The following is a 20,558-nucleotide window of genomic DNA, read 5'->3' as shown; positions in this document are numbered from 1 at the left end:
TTTCAGTCAATAAATAAAAATTTCTTAAAAATATGTAATTTTATTTTCTTTATTTTTTTTTTAAGAGACAAGTCTCACTGTATCACCTATGCTGGAGTACAGTGACCTGATTATGGGTCCCTGAAGCCTGGAACTTCTGGACTCAAGCCATCTTCCTGCTTCGGCCTCTGGAGTAGCTGGGATGATAGATGAGCAACTTTTTTGATTATCTCTTTTCAGTCTCAAAGTATGTCTTGGCTTGAACAATAAATTTGAAGATCACTCTATTTTAAGGTCCCTTCTGCTGCAATGTGGTTGTTTGCTTTCACATTCTAAATAATAAAAATCAGAGTCCACCAAAATTCCAAATTTAATTGTGCAAAACTAAGGGTTATAGAAGAGTTTCTTGGTGTCCAACCATACTGGGCCCAGTAATCCCAAATGACATGATACTTCTGTGTGGAGGAGAGGAGATTTGCTCCTGATGCCTTCTAATTTCTTTTCTTTTCTTTCTTTTCTTTTTTTTTTTTTTTGGTCTTTTTATCTCCTTCTGTTCTACCAACATTCCTCTCTCCTCCTAAATTGCCCTTAATGTACAATTCTTAAAACATCCCATATTTGGGTTAAGAAAGTTCCTGGCAAATATTTGTAATGGTAATTTGTAATAGTGCAGGTTTTTAATGTTCTTATTTGGTACTACTTACATACTTTGAAGTGCCCTTAAAAATCACTACATTTAATTAAGGAAACTTCATGAGATTAACTATACAAAAATGTCAAAGAGACAGTAAAAGAACAATAAGCTCTTTTGTGGTCACATACCAAAAAAAGTTTTAAAAATCTAACTTTAAGATCATATCATTACCATGTGCTAGTTACCAGTTAACTAGAAAACAATATCAAAATTGACAACTCTGTGCCATGCCTGTTCAAGTTATATCACACTGGTCTAGAGAAAAAAATGACACATTTTAGGGGTTTTGCTACAGATTTTGCTATAGAATGTCAAAGTAAAATGACCAGAAAGAGTTTTTGAGACTGTTATGAGTAGTTTCTGGCACAAAGACCAAGGGATTTCAGTATTTCCTCATTGTTCAAGGTAAATCTGAGTAGTCTCCAACAAATAGACATGTCACGAAGTGTTTTCCATAAACGGTGAGTCATATATGGTAAAAGAGTACTTCCCTACTGCATATTTCTATTAGTCATTTGTATCTTTATTGGAGGTTTAACCATTAATGCTTTGAGGTTAATACCTTTTAAAATAGCTCAGACAAGGACACTGAGGTCAATTTCATGTGGCTGTATGTGAGTCATGTATGTGTTTCTGGATCCTAGGATATATTTCCTAGTTGAAAAGCAAATATGTTACAAAGGTGGTTTATGTTTTATAATCCCAAATATATTGCAGCTAGCATGAAGGCAATTTGAAGATCAAAAATTCAGCAGCAATTCATTCATGCAATCTTCAGGACTTGGCCCTCTAGGTAAAATCTTTACACTTGTGAGCAATGTAATCACAGTTTTCTTTTTTTTTTAACGTTTAATTTTTTTATTTTAAAGATGTGGGGCACAATTCAGAGTTAGGTATACAAATGTTCATTATGCAGGTACCTTGTTGATGAGATGCGTGCCCCCCTTCCCCAAGCAGACTCCCACTAGTACCAATCCCTCTTCCCCACCACCCTCCCGGCAGTTTCCTGCTACTGCCGATCCTTTTCTTCAGTATTACAATAATTGTTCAAGGTCCGTTTCTGAGTGAGAACATGGTAATCACAGTTTTCACATGGCAGTAATTTTTTTCATTTTAGAAACCACATCTACATATATCACTTCACTGGATTTGCTAAGTAACATCTGAAAATGACAGAGCAATCCTACAATTCCTCCTATATTTATATGAATAACAACAAAAAATAACGTAAGAGCCACATTTCCCTTTTTCAAGTTTTAATCCTGAAAACAACCTAATGAAAAAGTCAAGATAAACTCTGGATTTCTTCTCTGCCCAAAGCTGATGGGATTATAGAACAATGTTGGGACAGTAAAGATCTAATTAACAACCCCTATTATGTACTTTCTATGTGCCAGACACTGGGCTCAATATTGTATATGAATTTTCTTATTTGATTACGTTAGCAACCCTATACATAGGTAAAAGTATCCTCATTTTTGCAGATGAAGAAACTGGTTCATTGTCTGGGCAAAGATCACAGGCTAAAAAGGTCTAGTCGGCCGGATGTGGTGGCTCAAGTCTGTAATCCTAGCACTTTGTGAGGCTGAGGTGAGGATTGCCTGAGCCCAGGGGTTCGAGACCAGCCTGGGCAACTTGGTGAGACCTCATCTCTACACTATATCAAAAAATTAGCTGGGTGTGATAGCGCGTGCCTGTAATTACAGCTACTTGGAAGGCTGAGGTGGAAGGAACGCCTGAGCCCAGCACGTCGACACTGGGGTGGCTGCGAGCATGCCACTGCGCTCTAGCCTGGGTGACAGAGTGAGACTCTGACCCCCCCCACACCAAAAGTTATAGTCATTCCTTTAGTTCTGGGCATTCAACTGCAAAACAGTGCTTTCAAATACTGTATCTCATAAGCTAGAATTTTAAATATGATTTCAGCTTTAAAAAATAATTTTTAAATATTTATGAAGCTTAACATTTGAGCCTAAAGTTTATCTGGATCTTTAAATGTCTAAGAATTATTGAAAAACATTGAGAATAAAAGAAAACAAATGTATACGCACTCACACACACATTAAAACAGTACAACACTGTTATAAGGTACTAGGCAAGTGAAAATTTCAGAAACTGGCCCATTTTATATTTTAGTACTTTGTATATGATGAAGTTGATATTTGAAAATCTTAAAGAAATAATAAACTATTCACAAAATAAGGCAGAGATATTAGGTATCCAAGTTGGGGAAAAAAATCAGGATAGAACAGTACTTCACAACATACAAAATTTTACATTTTAAATTCTGGATGCATTGCAGGTATAAATTATTTATTTGATACATATTTATGACACAAAGCTATTACCTAATACTACACAAGATAGCATTGACTCATTTCCAAAATGGTTCTTCTGTCCCATTTGTCATTTCAATAAAATATATTCTGTCCCATTTGTCATTTCAATAAAATATATTCTCCTTGAGTACATTATTTTGTTTTAATTCAGCAAACGTTTACTAAGCACTTTCTCTGGGCTGTGCACTACCATTGCAAAGTAAAAAGGCACAGTCTCTGTCCGTCATTGCCTACTCTGTGGTACTTCTTCTGTATTTCCTGTTGTACTTGCCCACACAAAAAGTACTGAATACTCATTGGTGGCCAAGAACATTACTATACCCTGAACATAAGGAGGAAGAAGAAGAGCAGAGGGAGTAGGGGGAGGAGGAGGAGGAGGAGAAGGGGGAAAAGGAGAGAGGGAAGGAGGAAGGGGACTACTAATTAATCTCTATATTTAGAAAAAGTACACTCGGGTTGGAAAGATATACAGATACATTATTTCAGTACAACATAATAGGTGCCAAAAAGAACATAATGACTGACTTCTCAGTATGCACAAAGAAAAGACATTTAGTTAGACATGGAAATCCAGAAAGACTTCATCAAGGTCATGATGCTACAGCAAGGTTCTAAAGGCTCACAATAGTTAACCAATGGAATTGATACATATTGGATAAATACATATTGAATTGATGGAGCAAATAAAGAATGATTGAGTGGATGAATAAGTAAGTAGATGCGGGAATCAAAAATGTCTAATGTGGTTTCTGACCTCTAGGCTTTTAATGGAGAGAAGAGACAGAAACACAGAAACTCAATTATTTCCCCCAGAAGAAATTTGAAAATAGCTTTTCAGTTAGAATGCTTTGGGCTGCATGTAACAGAATACATGACTAAAAGTGGCATAAACAATAAAAATGTTTGTAAATGAATCTCTAAGCACAAGAATTCTTGAGATAGGAGTTTGGTTACTTTACAGTTCAATTTCACCAGGCCTCTGAGCAACTTCAGTCCTTTTCTCTTGGCTTTCCCTTTGTGGTCTCAACATGCTGCCAAAACCTTAAGCATCATATTCTCACACAATAGCACACAAAGCAGGAATGCATAAACTGCTCTCTTTCACTGGAGAGGGAAATCTTACCCCCGCCTTTCCCAAGTATACTTTCCACTGTTTAGGATTGCATCACATGATTTTGCTTATTTGCACAGGCTGGCAAAATCTTACATTTCAGTTTCTACGGAGAGAACTGGATTTAACCATCATAGAAAAGTGGGAAAATGGCTGCTGCCTATGCAAACAACAGTACCTGCCACATGAGTCAAGCGATACTGAAGAGAAGGACTGACAACACATAAACATCACTCTCCTCCATATACTAAAGGTTCTAAATATGAAAAGCAATAGCTCAGATGTGTTCTGTAACTTTTACCATGTCTTGTGCTTCTCTTATGCACAGTCTCCCCATAATAGAAGAGACTGTTTTTTTTAAATATCGCATTCACAGTAAAGCAGAAAACATCTTCTTTTTTAGTATTACATATACATCAATTCAGAGAAAAATCAATGACCCTACTAGAAAGATGGAACTTAGAGGCAGTGAACATAAATTATATGCCAGGCTCTTTGCTAGGAATATGACACACATCATCATAGTCAGTCATTACACGGATTCTAGGAGGCAGGCATTTAAAGGAAACTGAGGCTCACAGGATCAAGTACTTTTCTCCAGTCAAAAAGCTAAAAGTTACTACAGCTGGATATCCATCCGTGGCCTACCTAGCTGTAAAAAAGTAACCTTCTGCTAGTGCATCTACATATCAGGAGCTGATTTCATGAGTATTTGAACATGCTAAGCATTCTATTTTGTAAACTCTCCTGCTGGTCAAACTGCTCAATACTGGCAGAAGATATTTCTTTTAAGCCCTTTCTTGCTATTAATTTATTACTTCACACTGTAGGGCTCATTTTCATAGTGCAATAACAACCATAAATCATATTCAAAATGACTACAAGACCTAAAATATCAAACGTTTGTCTGAGGTTTGCTGAAGCTTTCATCTGAAAGATTACGTAATTTGTTTTGAACCTTACACATTCATTATTCATTCAACAGATATTCACTGCACATCTACCATGTATCATGCCCTTTATACGTGTAGATGTTTTTAAATGTTGATTTGTGATCTAGCTTTAATTCAACAAGTATTTCCTGATTATCTACTACATTGTGATAGATTCTGATGGGTTAAAGAAATAAGCAAATAAGTAAAAATTGATGCTTATCCTTAGAAACTCTCTCATTTGAAAATCACTCTTCAGATATTCCAGGAAAAAAAATGTGTTCTGCTCCTTTCCTGAGTACATGAGCATAATAAAATGTATAAAGGCATTAAAATATGTGCTGGTTTTTCTCTGTTTTTGCTCACTCCAGATTCATTTTCTACCCTTCTTTGCTCTGTATCACATAAGGTCAAGCCCTGTGGACAGCTTAGTCTACACTCCTTTCTCACATGGCTTCCAGTTAGTTCTATCAAAAGAGCAACACCGGGAGGGATAAGATAGGGATCAGTCATTTCTTCTCTGCTTCCTCCTTGCTTAAGACTGTCTCTGGCAGAGGCTTCTTCCCTGGAATGATGACTCCTCCAGAGATCCAGCTCTCTTTGGGCTCCAGTAACCCCATTTTCCCTCGGTCCTTTGATCATGGAGATGGTCATAGCTTCTGCTTTTGTTAGACACTGGGTGCTTTACTCTTACTTGCTTGTTCTCTTAACCTGGCACACATATCTGCTAGGAATTCCTTTATTAACATCTTGTCATTCAAACCACCTAGAGTAAATTCCGCTTCTTACTAGGACTCTGGCTAATCAGAATATCTATTACAAAAATTAGAAAGTCACTCTCTCCTTTTCATTTGTAGGGATGAAAGCTCACTCACTTGCCAAAGGTCACTCAGCCCCTAGAAAGGACTAGAACTGGCTCATCTGCCTCTCCAGCACATGATCTGTTATGCACAGCCTAAACTACACCGAAGTGCATGGCCCATTTCTTCTGTGGGGTCTGATCTTCCAAACTTTGGACAATGGCTCCTCCTGCAAGCACTCAAGCCTGCAAGTTAAGGACATGAATGAACTGAGTCATCCCCACAGAACTCCATTAATTTTAAGGCAATTTAAGATTTCTGAGTCATAGGTTTCAGTCATTTAGACTTTCCCAGCTGGTACCGTACTTGCCCACACACATTTTTCTTTAAAGATTACATCTGTGTCTAGATGTGTGGTTCTGCCCACCCTTCATCAGTTTCAGAGAGAAATCGGCCTTATAAAGTGAAACATACAGGGCTATGCCATTTCCATTTGCCATGTGCATTTTAGTCTTTGCATGAGGGCTTAATGGAATTAGCAGTCTGCAGCTTGATCCAGACTCTATTCACCAGAGACATGCACAATTCCAAATTCTATATCCAAGACAATATTTTACCCAGTCTCCCAAGAAAATTCAATTATGCCATATGGTGACTCCACTCACTGAATAATATTTAGCAACTTGATGAACAAGGGCTGAATCATATCTTAACCATCTTGCCCAAATATTGTTTTATATAGCCACAGTATTAGTAATATATATGCTTTATTTTTTTACACTGGTACTTCCTGCTACGCCTACTGAAAATTAAGAGCTAGACCTCACTAGAAGTAGACTGCACAATTACAGAGTTCTCGCTCATTAGCGATCTTCAATTCAATATTGCATTGTATGTATGATACATTCAGAATATCTGCTTTTTCCTTTTCTCCAGAACAGCTGCTGGTATTGAGCAATAGTCTCCCAGGGTAACACAGCAGGGAATCCTGGGGCATTTCCCAGACGCTGAAAGCAAAGGATATGTATCCATGGGGAGGACAGAGCTTGAGCTCTCTCCCTCCCACCAGGGTGAAGTGTGCCATATCCTTAGTATGTAGGGAAGAAAATTAGCAAGCCTCTGAGTGAAAGGCCTTTGCAACCCAGTGATCTTAAGAAAGTCACCTTCCTCTCGAAGCCTCAGTTCAATTGTTCAACAGGAATAATAATGCAATATCTTTAAAGACTATAAAACAGCATGCAAGTGTTAGGTTAATCATTTATCATGTACAGGCATGGTCTAAGTCACATATACATGCAACCATGGTAAGGTGTAATCCATACCTTCAAAAAACTTACAAGTAGGAACTAGAAATATGCAGAGGTAATTGAGATAATTTCAGTAAAATGCAGCTTGACTAAGACAGAGTTATGTCCACTAAGGAAACTCTTTTTTGTTATTTTTTATTTTTTTGAATTGGAATCTCACTCTACCACCCAGGCTGGAGTGCCGTGGCATGCACACAGCTACCCCAGAGTCAACCTGCTGAGTTCCAGCGATCTTTCTGTCTCAGCCTTCCAAGAAGCCGTAACTACAGGTACGCGCTGCCACGCCCAGCTAGTTTTTGATTTTATTGTAGAGGCAAGGTCTCACCAAGCTGCCAGGGCTGATCTCGAACCCACAGGCTCAGGCAATTCACTAGCCTCAGCCTCCCAAAATGCTGGGATTACAGGCTGAGCCACCGAGCCCACCAGTAAGGAGACTCAGGGCAACATGAAAGCTCCTGATGTTACTGTTGTCCAAGATGAATTTTGAACACTGAGATTTATGGAGGTTAGAAAAATATTTATTCCAGATAGTCAAAAGTATGAGCAGTTAGTCACTAGAGAATATATAATGCATGACACAAAGCGACAGGGAGTAAGGCCATACTTGACAGCAATTAAGAAATATTAGTTATTACCATAGCATCAGTGCCTTCTGAAAATCAAAAAGAAATTTTGGGGAAAGTCTCATGCTATGACAGTAGCAACTCATATCTCCCCACCCCGTGGCCACTATTGTGCCCATCTCCTGGAAAATTATTTGCTATAAGATGTTCCAGTTATCTATTGCTGAGCATAAAAGTAACTCAATACTTAACTGGTATAAAACAACCACCACTTCTTCATATCACAGTTTTGTGTGGCAGGAATTGGGCCAGATGGCATACCTGGGGTTACTTGGTGACATTCAGGTGGCTGCTGATGCTGTCTGGAGGGATGAAGCCAGCTTCCTTCCATGCCTGGAGCCTTGTCAGGGTTGGGAGGAAGGCTGGGTTCCACCATGTTCTTCTCCCTCTCCATACATTCTTGGGGCCTTTCCTGGTGGTCTCTCTAGCAGGATAGTTGGTTGGATGCCAACTTATTGCATGACAGCTCCTGGCTCCAAGAGGCTACAGCTAGAAGTTTCCAGTTCTCTCCAACGCAAATCCTGGGACCGGCCATGTGTCGAATTCACCATTGTCCACTGGTCCAAACAGTCTCAGGTCAGTACAGATTCAAAGGGAGGGAAATAGACTCCTCATTTTTTTTTTTTTTGAGTTGGAATCTCACTTTATTGTCCAGGCTAGAGTGCAGTGGCATGTTCACAGCCACTCCAGTGTTGATCTGCTGGGCTCTAGCGATCTTTCCACCTCAGCCTTCCAAATAGCCAGAATTACAGGCATGTGCTACCATGCCTGGCTAATTTTTTTTTAACTTAATGCAATCTCACCAAGTTGCCTGGGCTAGTGTCAAACAAGGGCTCAGGCAATCCACTCGCCTTGGCCTCCCAAAGTTCTGGGATTACAGGCTGAGCCACCAAACTCAGCCAACTCTACCTTTATTTATTTATTTATTTATTTTTGAGTTGGAGTCTCACTCTGTCGCCCAGACTGGAGTGCAGTGGCCGCTCCCGGCCACCGCAGCCTCGACCTGCTGGGCTCCGGCGATCCTTCCGCCTCAGCCTTCCAAGTAGCCAGAATTACAGGCACGCGCTACCACGCCCGGCTGATTTTTTTATTTATTGTAGAGATGAGGTCTCGCTGCCCAGGCGGGTCTCGAACCCGCAGGCTCAGGCAATCCACTCACCTCAGCCTCCCAAAGGCGCGGGATTACAGGCTAACCCACCAAGCCCGGCCAACTCCACCTTTTAATAGGAGGAGAGTCAAGTGTGTGGCTATCTTTACCCTGGCAAATTTATGTCTCTACTTGTGGCCACTTCATGTGTGCAAGGAGGTCTCGTTGATTCCTGGCCCAAGTAAGAGTGTGATAGGAAACAAGAAAAAAAATTCCCCAGTAAGGAAACAGCACAGCACATGAGAGTCCTTTCACAGTGAGCTCCTATATGACCTGCTGATCTGTGTTCAGCACCCAGCACAGTGATTGGCACACAGAAGGTGACCAATCGACAAAACTGAGCTAACTGACAGGAGTTTGCTACTATATTGTTATGTGAGTGAATTTTTCACACTGTACCTTCTGGGAAAAGTGCCAGGGGAATCTTATTGCAAAACTAGCAGTTTATTGGGTTGACAAAGAGAACATTCAATTAAGATTTCCAGAACACAATGGAATCATTTTAGTTGTGAAATGTCATCTTAAAAAGCAATCGTTTTGAAACATCCAACAAGCATCTCAAGACTGGATGGTGAGATGCAGTCCCTTCTAGTCAGACACAGGTAGAAGGTCTTTGGTGGTTATAGGAGAGAGAAACTTCAGCAGGTTGGGTCACTTCCAGGACTCTCTGCCCCAGTACAAAGTCCAGACTCTGCCTATAGAACCAGCCTCTAAGAGAATGCCACATGTAAATGGATTTATCCAGCAAATGATGGTGTCAATCACCATGTGCCCATCACCATCATAAGCACTGTGAATATAGAGGGAAATAAGACAAGCCCTATGTCTCAAGGGCCTCCTTGTCTCCAGATTAGGGCATTCTCTACCCATTCTTAGAGTCTAGGGAAATACTTGGGTGTCATGAGGTGGTACACTAAGATAGTTGGTGACAGAGAGGCTGAATCAGCCCATTGCCTGGTCATGGAACCACCATGCCAGAGGGACAAATTTTCAAAAAATAGCAGAAGAAAATAAACTTGCTCAGTGTAGGTCAGCAGCCTTCCATTTCTGCTCCTTCCTATTAAACATTATAATCTCTACCCCAAGATTCTGATGTGTCTGTCATTCTAGAGAATGCCATGGTAGGCAGCTTCTGAAATGGCTTCCAGTGATCTCTACCACTTGGTATTCACACTCTTGTGTAATGCCATCCTGTTGTGTTTGGGTGGCCCTGGTAGGTTGTTTCTCATGAGTGGAATATGGCAAAAGTGATGTAGATGTCACATTCAAGATTAGTTTATAAAAGACTGTGACTTTCACCTGACTTATACCCCCTTTCTGACTCTTCTCATGTTTGTTGTTGATGAAGCAAGTTGTCATGTGTGGGCTGCCCTTCGGAGATGACCTTGTGGCCAGAAACTAAGAGTAGTCTCCAGTAAATATCCAAAGAAGAAATGGCACTCTCAGCTCAACAACCTGAAAGCCTTTGAATTCTGTTAGTGGCAATATGAGTTGACAATATGAATGACCTTGGAAGTGGTTTCGTTCCTCATTGAGCCTTCAGATTAGACTACAGGCCTGCCCTACAATTCCATTATCCCCTTGAGAATAACCCTAAAGCAAAAACAAACAAACAAACAAAACTCAGTTAAGATTCCTGACCCAAAGAAATCATGTTTTGTTTGGTAGGTAATTTGTTATGCGCAATCCATAACTAATAAAAGCATATAAAAGAAGAATAAAATTCTAACTAGGTCAGCTTTAAGGCTAGTGTACTTTCTACTGCACCATGTGATTTCTGGTCCATAAGAATCTTTCATCCAGAGGCCAGGGGAGCATCTGACCAGAGGAATGAAATCCTAAGGTTTTACTTCAGCAGCCGCATGTTTTCATGGTCTCACTACAGCCTTGCATCTTTTTCCTACAACTTCTGTCTCTGCCTCAGGCAAAACTGCTGTTTCTTTTCTCATCAGGCCTGTGCCTTCCTACCCCCAGGAAATGGCATAGTATCTTCTCTTAGCAACACGAAACACTCTTCCATCTTGACCTACTGATAGCCTGCTCAGATTTTAGGGTCAGCTCAAATGCTTTCCTTACTTGATCTCCTGGGTGAAAAGATTTTATTTCTTCTCCAAACTTCCAAACACCATATATAAACATGGAAAGAAATATGTATGTATATATGGAGGGGCCAAAAAATGGAATTTATTTATAAAAAGTTGCACATTTATTCTAGCATGTTTAAACTGCAGTCACCTTCAACGTACTCTACATTGGATGCAACACATATATAAAGATGCTTTTTCCACTGCTCAAAACAATTTTTGAACTCATCAATTTTGATGCCTTCTAGTGCTTCTACTGTTTTTTTGTTTTTCCTCTTCCACATGGGCAAAATGTTTCCCTTTGAGGACTTTTTTTGTTTGGGGAAACAAAAAAAAGTTACTTGGGTTGAGGCAAGATTGGGTGAATAGGAAGGGTGGGGAATGGAGGTCATGCTGTTTCGGGTCAAAAATTGCTGAACACTTAGTGCAGTGTGTGCAAGTGTGCTTGCAAATCACCATCATGAAATGGGCAAATGCATTGAAGGATTCTAAAAAAAAAATAAAAATTAACTGGAGTTGAATGTAGCCTCTTACAACAATGCTAGTTGGTACAATGATGCTGACGGGTTCCTAGACCACTTACCTAGTGGGAGAAGGCGGTACCACAAGGGGCTGGCCCTTGATAAGATGATTCCATTTTTTATTGGGGGTCCCCCCTTGTACTTTTCACAATAGATTTTTTGTTTGCATGAGCTATTGTTTTTCAAAATGTTGTACGAAAATATTGTTTGTTTGTTTTGATTACTTTTCTAAAATCACATCCTTAAAACTTTTGTGCCTGAGACAAGTGTCTGGCTTTCTATGCCCTAGATAGGACCCTTGGCTACCTAACTAATCAAGAAAGGCTCATTTGGCCTGAGAACAAAGTTAACCAGGATTCTTTTTTATTATCCCTAACTCCAAAAGGTACCTATACCCTTGATTCTGGCAGACTGTATGAAACACTTTGCCCATCAATGCAGAATGATTATCTCATCATTTGAGGACTGGGAGCTTCTTATAGGTATCAGGGTAAGTTTTTTGTTATTGTTATTGTGTGTTTGTTTTTCCTGAGATGACCTAAGGAGGGGCCCAGACAGGAGGGAAGATGAGCTAAATGCAGAATTTGAGCAATCTGATCTTTTGTCAGTTTTGCCTGTGTTTTCATGAAGAATTATAGTGATTTTAAGAAAAGAAATACATCAGCAACACCTGAATCTGAGCTTGGTGGCTTTGCAAACTTCTGATAGATCTCTATTCTCCAGCTAGAAAACTCTGCTGTGCCTGTCTTATATTCTTGTATGCTGAGATGACTGCCCTTCACACTAGGCTGAGAGCAGTTGAGGGAAGACACATGATCTTAGCATATCTTTAACTATATTGTCTAACAGGGTCAGTGAAAAAGAGAAGGAGATGGGGGAGAAAGAAAGAGAGGTGAGGATAAGGAGAACAAGTTTCCACTGATGTAGCAGTACTAATAGCAGTGGTGGTGGTTGTGATGATTGTGGGTGGTGGTGAAGGTGGTGGTGGTAGTGATGGTAGTGGAGGTGGTGGTGCAGGAGGTAGTGGGGGTGGTGATGGAGGGTATGGTGGTGATGGTGATGGTAATGGTAGTGGTGGTGGTGGAGGTGGAGGTGGTAGAGGTAGAGGTGGTGGTGATGGTGATGGCAATGGAGAAGGTGGTGGTGGAGGAGATGGTAAAGGTGGTGGTGGTAGTTGTGGTAGTGGAGGTAGAGGTGGTGGCAGCAGTTGTGGTAGTGGAGGTGGAGGTGGTGGTGGAGGAGTTGGAGGGGGTTTAGGTGCAGGTGGGGGTGATGGTGGTGGAAGTGGAGGTGGAGGTAGAGATGGAGATGGTGGTAGTGGTGGTAGTGGAGGTGAAGGTGGTGGTGGAGGAGGCAGATTTGGTAGATGTGGAGGTGGTAGTGATGGTGGCAGTGGTGATGGTGGTGGTGGCGGAGACGGAGGAGGCTAAGGTGGAAGTGATGGTGGTGGTGATGGAGGTGCAGGTGATGAAGAGGTAGAGGTGGTGGTGATGGCGGTGGTGGTGGTGGTGGAGGGGATAGTGTTGATGGTGGTGAAGGTGCTGGTGGTAGAGGTGGTGGTTCAGGAGGTGATGGTGGTGGTGGTAGTGGTAGTGATGGTGGTGGAGGTAGAGGTGTTGGAGATGGAGGTGGTGGTGATAGTGATGGTGGTGGTGGTGGTAGTGGTGGTGGTAGAGGTGAAGGTTGTGGTGGAGGAGGTGGAAGTGGTAGAGGTGGAGGTAGTATGATGGAGGTGGTGGTGATGGTGATGGTGGTGGAGGTGGAGGTGGGGTGGAAGAGGTAGAGTTGATGGCGGTGGAGATGGTGATGGTGGTGATGATGATGGTGGTGGTGGTGGAGGAGGTGGTAGAAAGAGCCAACACTCTTTGCCATCCAACCACTAAACTGAGCACTTCACTTATCTGTCCTCTCATGCCTGCAATACTTCATTGAGATCTGAACTATTACTGTAACATTTTAAAGAAGCAGAAACTACAGTTTAGGGATATTGCATAGCTTGCCTAACTCACTTGGCTACTCAACTTCAGAGGAAATACTCAGTTAAGCTTGTCCTATTGGATAACAGCTGGTGAACTTTTGCATTCAACTCTTTCGTAGATGTGGTTTCCCCGGGGTCTTTCAGAAATCAAACCTTGTAGTGTCTGAGCAACCGTGCCATTTAGAAAGCTATTTACTTCCTGGAGTCAAAATCCGGTAAAGTCATATTTGTTAGTAAGCTCTTTTGTTGACTAAGATCAAATTTGACTGATATCAAATTTCATGTTGTCTTGAGTATAGCAATTATACTTAAATGTATTTTTTAATTGCCTAAATGGAAAAATATGAAATCAGTTAATTGTTTACATTTTTAAATTTTATGAACCACAAAATTGGGTATGCATATTTGCATATTTGAAATTGGATTATGCACATATAAGTGAGACATATCATTTATTCATAGCATAGTCTCCTTGGTAGATTGTTTCCTGTAGAGCTTCATACTCTATCTGCTATACTCCAAGCCCACCTGAGGAGTTCACAAGTTGGAAACTACTATTGATATCACCTTTTTGTTTAGATGCACTTTCCTGCTCTATTCAAGGGCCTCAGTACATGACTAAAAATTGTCTTAAATTTAGAATATTTGGACACAGAAGAGAATAAGAAGAGGAGGAAAAGGGACAAAAGGAAAGAGGTAGGGAGAGGGGAAGAGAGTGGTAGGAAGCAGAACTATATCATAAAAGGCTCCCAGGATTTCTCATTAGAAGGAGTGGGCTTTTGTTAAATAAAGGGCTAGTCAATTCCTTGAGACTCAGTTTCTCCTACTGAGGCTAATGATGAAAACTTATTTAAGAAGTTTGGATTAAACAAGACAAAATCCTTAAGAGTGCTTGTTAAATTGGCAAGCCTGGTGCACATATTAATTCTTATGAACCTTAATCTGGGCTCTCCGGGCCGTCTAAGGCCAAGTTGCTAATTGTCTGAAATGGTGCCCAAATGAGATGAAAACTCAATGCATCATTGTTCAGATATTAGTCTACTTGTGACAGGCCTGTTTTTCCCATACTGAAGGTTGGATTGCAAAAGCTGAAGGGAATCTTAAGTGTCATTTGATTTAGCCCATTTCCTTTGTAAAGAAGCTTTTATTATCTCCATTTCAATCAAGAGGCAAAGAAGGTCAGTGAAGTTAAGTGTCATTCAAGGTCTTTAAGCTTGTGAACGAGAGCCGATCTGGACTCAGGTCTGTCTGTTCCCTTGAGGTCTGTCTGTGTGTTGGGTGTAGAAATGTGCACTAGAGTTACCAGAATACCCGTCAAAAGGAACCTTTTTACAGTAACCGAGTATTCTAGATAATATGTAAATTTGTAGCACTTCCTGGAGGAGCTGGTTCATTTTACCTGTTTTCACTTTTCGTTACTAGCTACTCAGCAATACTTAACAGAATAGAAGACAATTTGCAACACTCAGAACATCCCCAAATGTTGGATTTCCCACCCTACTCTAATTTAAGAACTACAACAAAATTCTCTTGTATCTCATTCACTTGTGAGCATCCAACAGCTACTTTCCTCTATGAGAAAAAGTGTTACAAAACCAGGGCCTGGAAAGAAATGGCTCCAACATTGCAATTTATTCTATATTTATACACTGAACTTTTCCCAATGAACAATTTATCCAAAGACCAAAACATATCACGTGCCTAGCCATGGTGAACAAATAAACAAAAAGACACTTATTGATAGGTATAACTAAAAAGTACTTTGTAAATAAGCAACCACTTCTCAAACAAGAGCTGTCAAAAAAATATGACAAAGGAAACTACCGTTATGGGAGGATTTTCAGAGAACTGTTCAATCCAAAGATTTAGTCAACTCTAGAAAGCCTTATGGCAAGCAATGTGATGTAGTAAAAAATATGTGTGTGTGTGTGTGTGTGTGTGTGTGTGTGTGTGTGTGTGTGTATAGTTTCAGAATAAACTTGTTCTCCTGCATCTTTTCTTTTCAAAACACACACACACACACACACACACACACACACACACACAATTTCCAGAGCCACTGAGTAATGGGCTTCCATGGATACATTAATTAATCTCTCTGGGTCCTGGTTTCTTCATCTGTAAAGTAAGAGTAATGATTAGCAGGGTTGTATACGAACTAGAGAGAAAGAAAGTGGCTAGTCTAGCATTCAAAGGCATAATTAATGCATAGCTATTATTAAAGTTAGTAATAAAGAAGATTCTCAAAGTAATGGGGAAATTTATAACATGAAATTAATATAGTTAGCCTAGAAGCAAGTGACAGGCCTCATCACCACCCGAAATACATCTGGGCCTAATAACTACAAGTAAAAGCACAGGCTCGTGTGGCCAGGGCCAAATATATCCCTAAATGACTGCAGCAGTGAAGGTGTGAGCCCTCTTCCCTGAATCTCTTCCTTTTTTCCTTCTTCTTTACACAAATGGATGACAGAAACTCTTCACAGAGTTAGCAGAATGCTCAAGGAAGGCAACAAAGGGATATGAACACAAAGTAACATAACACTAAAGGTAGAACTAAGCCAAAGGTGAAGAACTCGGTTTAAAACAGGGCATCTTCTAAGATTACAGGGCTGAATGTATTCTGACTTGGTTTACCACACATTGATGAGTTAAATCTAGCATGAGAGTAAGCAGAAAGAAAGCCCTTATCTTCTTGGCTACCTTCATTGACTCTGACGCTAGACTTCTAGCATCTAGGTTTCTAACAGCAGGAGTAACTAGATTGAAACTTGACACTAACGTCCCAACTTCCTCATTTTTGGTCAAGCACACCCATGCCATCTGGATTTTGAATATGCCATTTAAAACCTGAGGCATCCATAAAGCCAAATAAGAGAACTGAGGAACGTGACCTTGAGCTAATGGAGAGCAGCAAGGTGAAAGGAATGTCTTGGAAAGAATCCCAGGAAAACATGAAACCATCAAACATGGAAGAGGATATAATCCAAGTTATAGGCAAAGAAGCAGGAACCTAGAATCCATGGTATAATGAGCAGCTGGTGGATATGTAACTGAAAAGAGTAAGAGGTGAGGTGGTTGGGAAGTTCTTGAATTCCTAGCCAATGAGTTTGTGCCCACGGCCATAAGTATAACTGCTACAGTCTGTCTGTGTCACCCACAAAATCCATATGTTGCAACCTAATCACCACTGTGATGATATTAGGAAGTACAGCTGTTGGGAGGTGATCAGATCATAAGGACAGACACCTAAGGAATATGGTGAGTGCCCTCATAAAAGAGGCTCCAGAGACTGTCTGACCTCTTCCATCATGTGAGGACATAGTGTGAAGGCACCAGCCCTCACCAAACACTGAATATGCCAGTACTTTGATTTGGACCTTATAGCCCCCAGAACTGAGAGACGTAAGTTTCTGTTGTTTCTAGTCACCCAGTTTATAGTATTTTGTTATAGCATCTCAAATGGACTAAGATGACTACATTTCGCACAATCTCAAGGATGTCAATTTCAGAGATCTCAAAGGGTTAGTGGAATGTTCTGGAATTGAGCTGGCCACAGTCTGTACATCAGCATCAGATAGCATTCTCTACAACTCATCCTGGAAGTTTGCCACAGAGTTTTGAATGGAGTCATGACTTACTTTAAAACAGGTGAATGTTGTCACCCGTGGTATGTATCAGTCTTAAAGTGATATACTACTCCCTCCTCAAAAACCATTTACGATTGGATCAACAAACAGAGCATTTGGCTTAGGGCTTCACAGTTAGCAGGTACCACTGTATGTTGGCTAAATGAGTGAACTAATGAGCCAAGAAATGAATGAAGGAACAGCTCAACACATAACAAAGTAGAAAATGTTCTAGAAAATGTTCTAGAAAACATATACAGTAGGCCGCTGACCTGATACAACTAGACTTGACTGTCCTATCACAGAGTAGACTGGTTCAGATATATCTCCTTGTAACTATATTGTTTTTATTTTAATGGCCACATCAGATATAGCTATATAATGTATTTAACCATTCTTGTAACTGTATGTTTTAACAACTCCCACACATTTTACTGATACTGTAAACATTTTATCTGTTATTATTATTGTTATACCATGTTGGATTGCTTTCTGTGGATACATTCCAACAACAAAAACAGTAGTGACTATTTTTTTTTTTTCAGTTGGAGTCTCACTCTGTCGCCCAGACTGGAGCGCAGTGGCCGCTCCCGGCCACCGCAGCCTCGACCTGCTGGGCTCCGGCGATCCTTCAGCCTCAGTCTTCCAAGTGGCTGGAACTACAGGCGCGCTACCATGCCCGGCTAATTTTTGACTTATTGTAGAGAAGAGGCCTCGCCAAGTGGCCCAGGTGGGTCTCAAACCCGTGGGCTCAGGCAATCCATTCACCTCAGCATCCCAAAGGCGCAGAATTACAACCACCGAGCCCAGCCAATAGTGACTATTTATTGAACTTCTATTATACCCAAAACTTGTGCTAGTTGCTTCATACATATCTTTCATAATTTTCATTTTTTAAAGATTTAATCCCATATTATAGATTAAAATATTCTAAATTTGACCAAAATCATATGGCTAAAAATTGAATAAATGAAGATTCCTACTCAGATCTTCCTATATATGTTTTCTTTTTTAACTTTGGAAAAAGTACTGAGTTAATTTTTTAAAAAATGTTTAGGATACTTGGTATATATTTTCTAACTTATCATGTACTACAATAGCTCTGTGATTTTGGTCAACAAACACAGCATTTAGCCATGAATTTGGCCTACAAGGATGGACAATAATGGATGCTGTGTCATTTCATCAGAAGCAATAAATTCACCATCAGACATGAATAGTATTAGTTACACATCACTATAAACTTATATTTTTCTTATTCTCTGCAGAATATGGTACTCTCTCTTTTCCTTAAATTCCAGTGGTATTTATGCCACATGACCTCCAGCATGATCTCTCTAAATCCCCCAAACAGCCACTTCACTTCCCAGTGTCAGTCTGGACTCGAAATCTCCTCTGCTAGGAAGATCATGGTTGCTAGTTGTGTTTATTAACCCCCTTCCAATCGAATCCTAGTCCACTTTGCCTGTCACTGGTCTGGCCACTACTCCAAAACTGCCACTGCTGCAGCATGGGGCGTTACTAGAAATTTCAGAACATCCCACTCCTTTGCTTTTGGACATTCCTTTCCTCTGCCTGAAATGCCAACAACAATCTCTTATTCATTTTAGTTTATGACTCATAGGACTATTTCAAGGTCCACGAAGACAAGATGTATAGTTTTTAAATCATTGTATCTTCATAGCCAGTGTCTGGCACACAGTAGGTTTCAATAAATATTTGCTCTGGATTAATTCAAGGTAATAAGATTCACATATTCTGGGAAAACACCCTGAGGTTCAGGAAAAGTTCTTCCCTCCTCTTTACTTCATTGAGGTCTTTATATTCTAACTGCCACATTGTTACACAATGAAATTATTTGTTTCCCAGTCTTTCTCCAGGGTTAGACTCTGTGCTTTTGGGTGGCAGAGACCAGATCTTTCGCATACTTGAATCTTTAACACTCAGCACAGGGCCCGGCTTAGAGTAAGCCTTCATAGATTTCCTGGAATTGAAAATATAATTCTAAAGCAATCACGTGAGGTGAGCAGGGTGGGTGTTATGCTTCTCATTTTACACATAAAGAAACAGGGACCTGGTGGGGGGGGGAGATTTCCATTTGAAATTAGAGGCCCAGCCAGGGCTGGAACACAGGTCTCCCAACTCCTAATTATTACAGAGCTCTCTTGCCCACTGTGCAGGAGAGGCCAGGCACATTTCTTTCTGACCTACCAGCAAAGGCTGCCTCTAGTCTGTTCCTGACACAAGCTATCATGACTAAGGGTTCCTGCCCAGTCAATGGTCATAGTGATAGTCTAGGGAAATAGATCTATTCTCCCCGATTCAGGGATTGAGTCCTAAGCAGGTTTGTTGGGAGTAGGGTGGTGAGATGTGCCAGGATGCAGGGGGCCTTTCTTTACTGTTCTTTTAACTTTACAGCTTTACAGTGCTCTCTTCCATCCCTGGCCACCATCCCAGGACTCCTGATCACTAAAGTGACTCCGTTGTCCCAGGTGGGCACAATTATAAATGGCTTGTCTTTTCACTGAACGTGTCCTATAGCGGGGAATAAATTATATGATCCCCTCCCCCAGTGGTAAATATGCTACATGCATGCAAAAGCTCAGAGGGCTCCCATAGTCTTTCCAACTCCGCTTTCCCAGTCTCTTGGTTTAAAAAACATTTTTTTTTTAAGTTTATCCCCTCCTAGATTGCATCTCATTCACCAGGACACCTTAGGCCAACCCTGTGTTCTAGACACCTCTGCCTGTGTTCTTTGCTCCTGTGTGTTCCTGTCCAATCCAGTGGACTGGAACTTCCAGGAGAAGTTAAGAATAATTCAGAGATAAAACTGCAGCCTTCTCTTGGTCCTCCGTAGTGAAGGTATTTGTGGTGCACATCCTCGTGTTGAGAGGTAAAGGAAGAGGACTCAGAAAGCTCTGCACCCTGGCTGGGAGCCAACAGCGCTCCCTGGAGGTGTGGGTGTAAAGGCTTGTCTCGCTTGACCTCCAAGGCCTCCTGGTCAGTGCCCAGGAAGGAAAAAAAATAGTGAAAAACTTTGGTATGCATCTAAAGGTGCCTTCAGCCCATCTTCTGCGGAAAATACTAGAAGTCCTCGCTTTGGGGTGGAGGGGTGGGGAGACGGTGGCCTCAACTAAAAGCAAGCAACGGATTTATTTTTAAATGAGAAGAAGGATGTTGGAGACAGAATGAAAACAAGTCTTGAAACTCTAGGCAGCAATGCAAGCACATTCTTTCAAAACAGAGAATAGAGCCACACTCAAGTGCCACAGCTGAGCAGAGGTGGCCTGATGCTCAGAGGATGCCTGGCTTTCGGGGTTGAGGGTGGGGGAAAACGCCAGGAAGATGAGCCAGAGACGAAGTAGACGGGACGTCCCGGGTGCTGCGCGGGAGTGAGGGTGGGGTAGGGGGAGG

This window comes from Carlito syrichta, unplaced genomic scaffold (assembly GCF_000164805.1).
Source record: "Carlito syrichta isolate Samal-C Ts95f unplaced genomic scaffold, Tarsius_syrichta-2.0.1 Scaffold306252, whole genome shotgun sequence".
Lineage (NCBI taxonomy): Eukaryota > Metazoa > Chordata > Mammalia > Primates > Tarsiidae > Carlito > Carlito syrichta.
The sequence above is the reverse complement of the archived record's forward strand: the minus strand, read 5'-3'. Positions refer to the sequence as shown.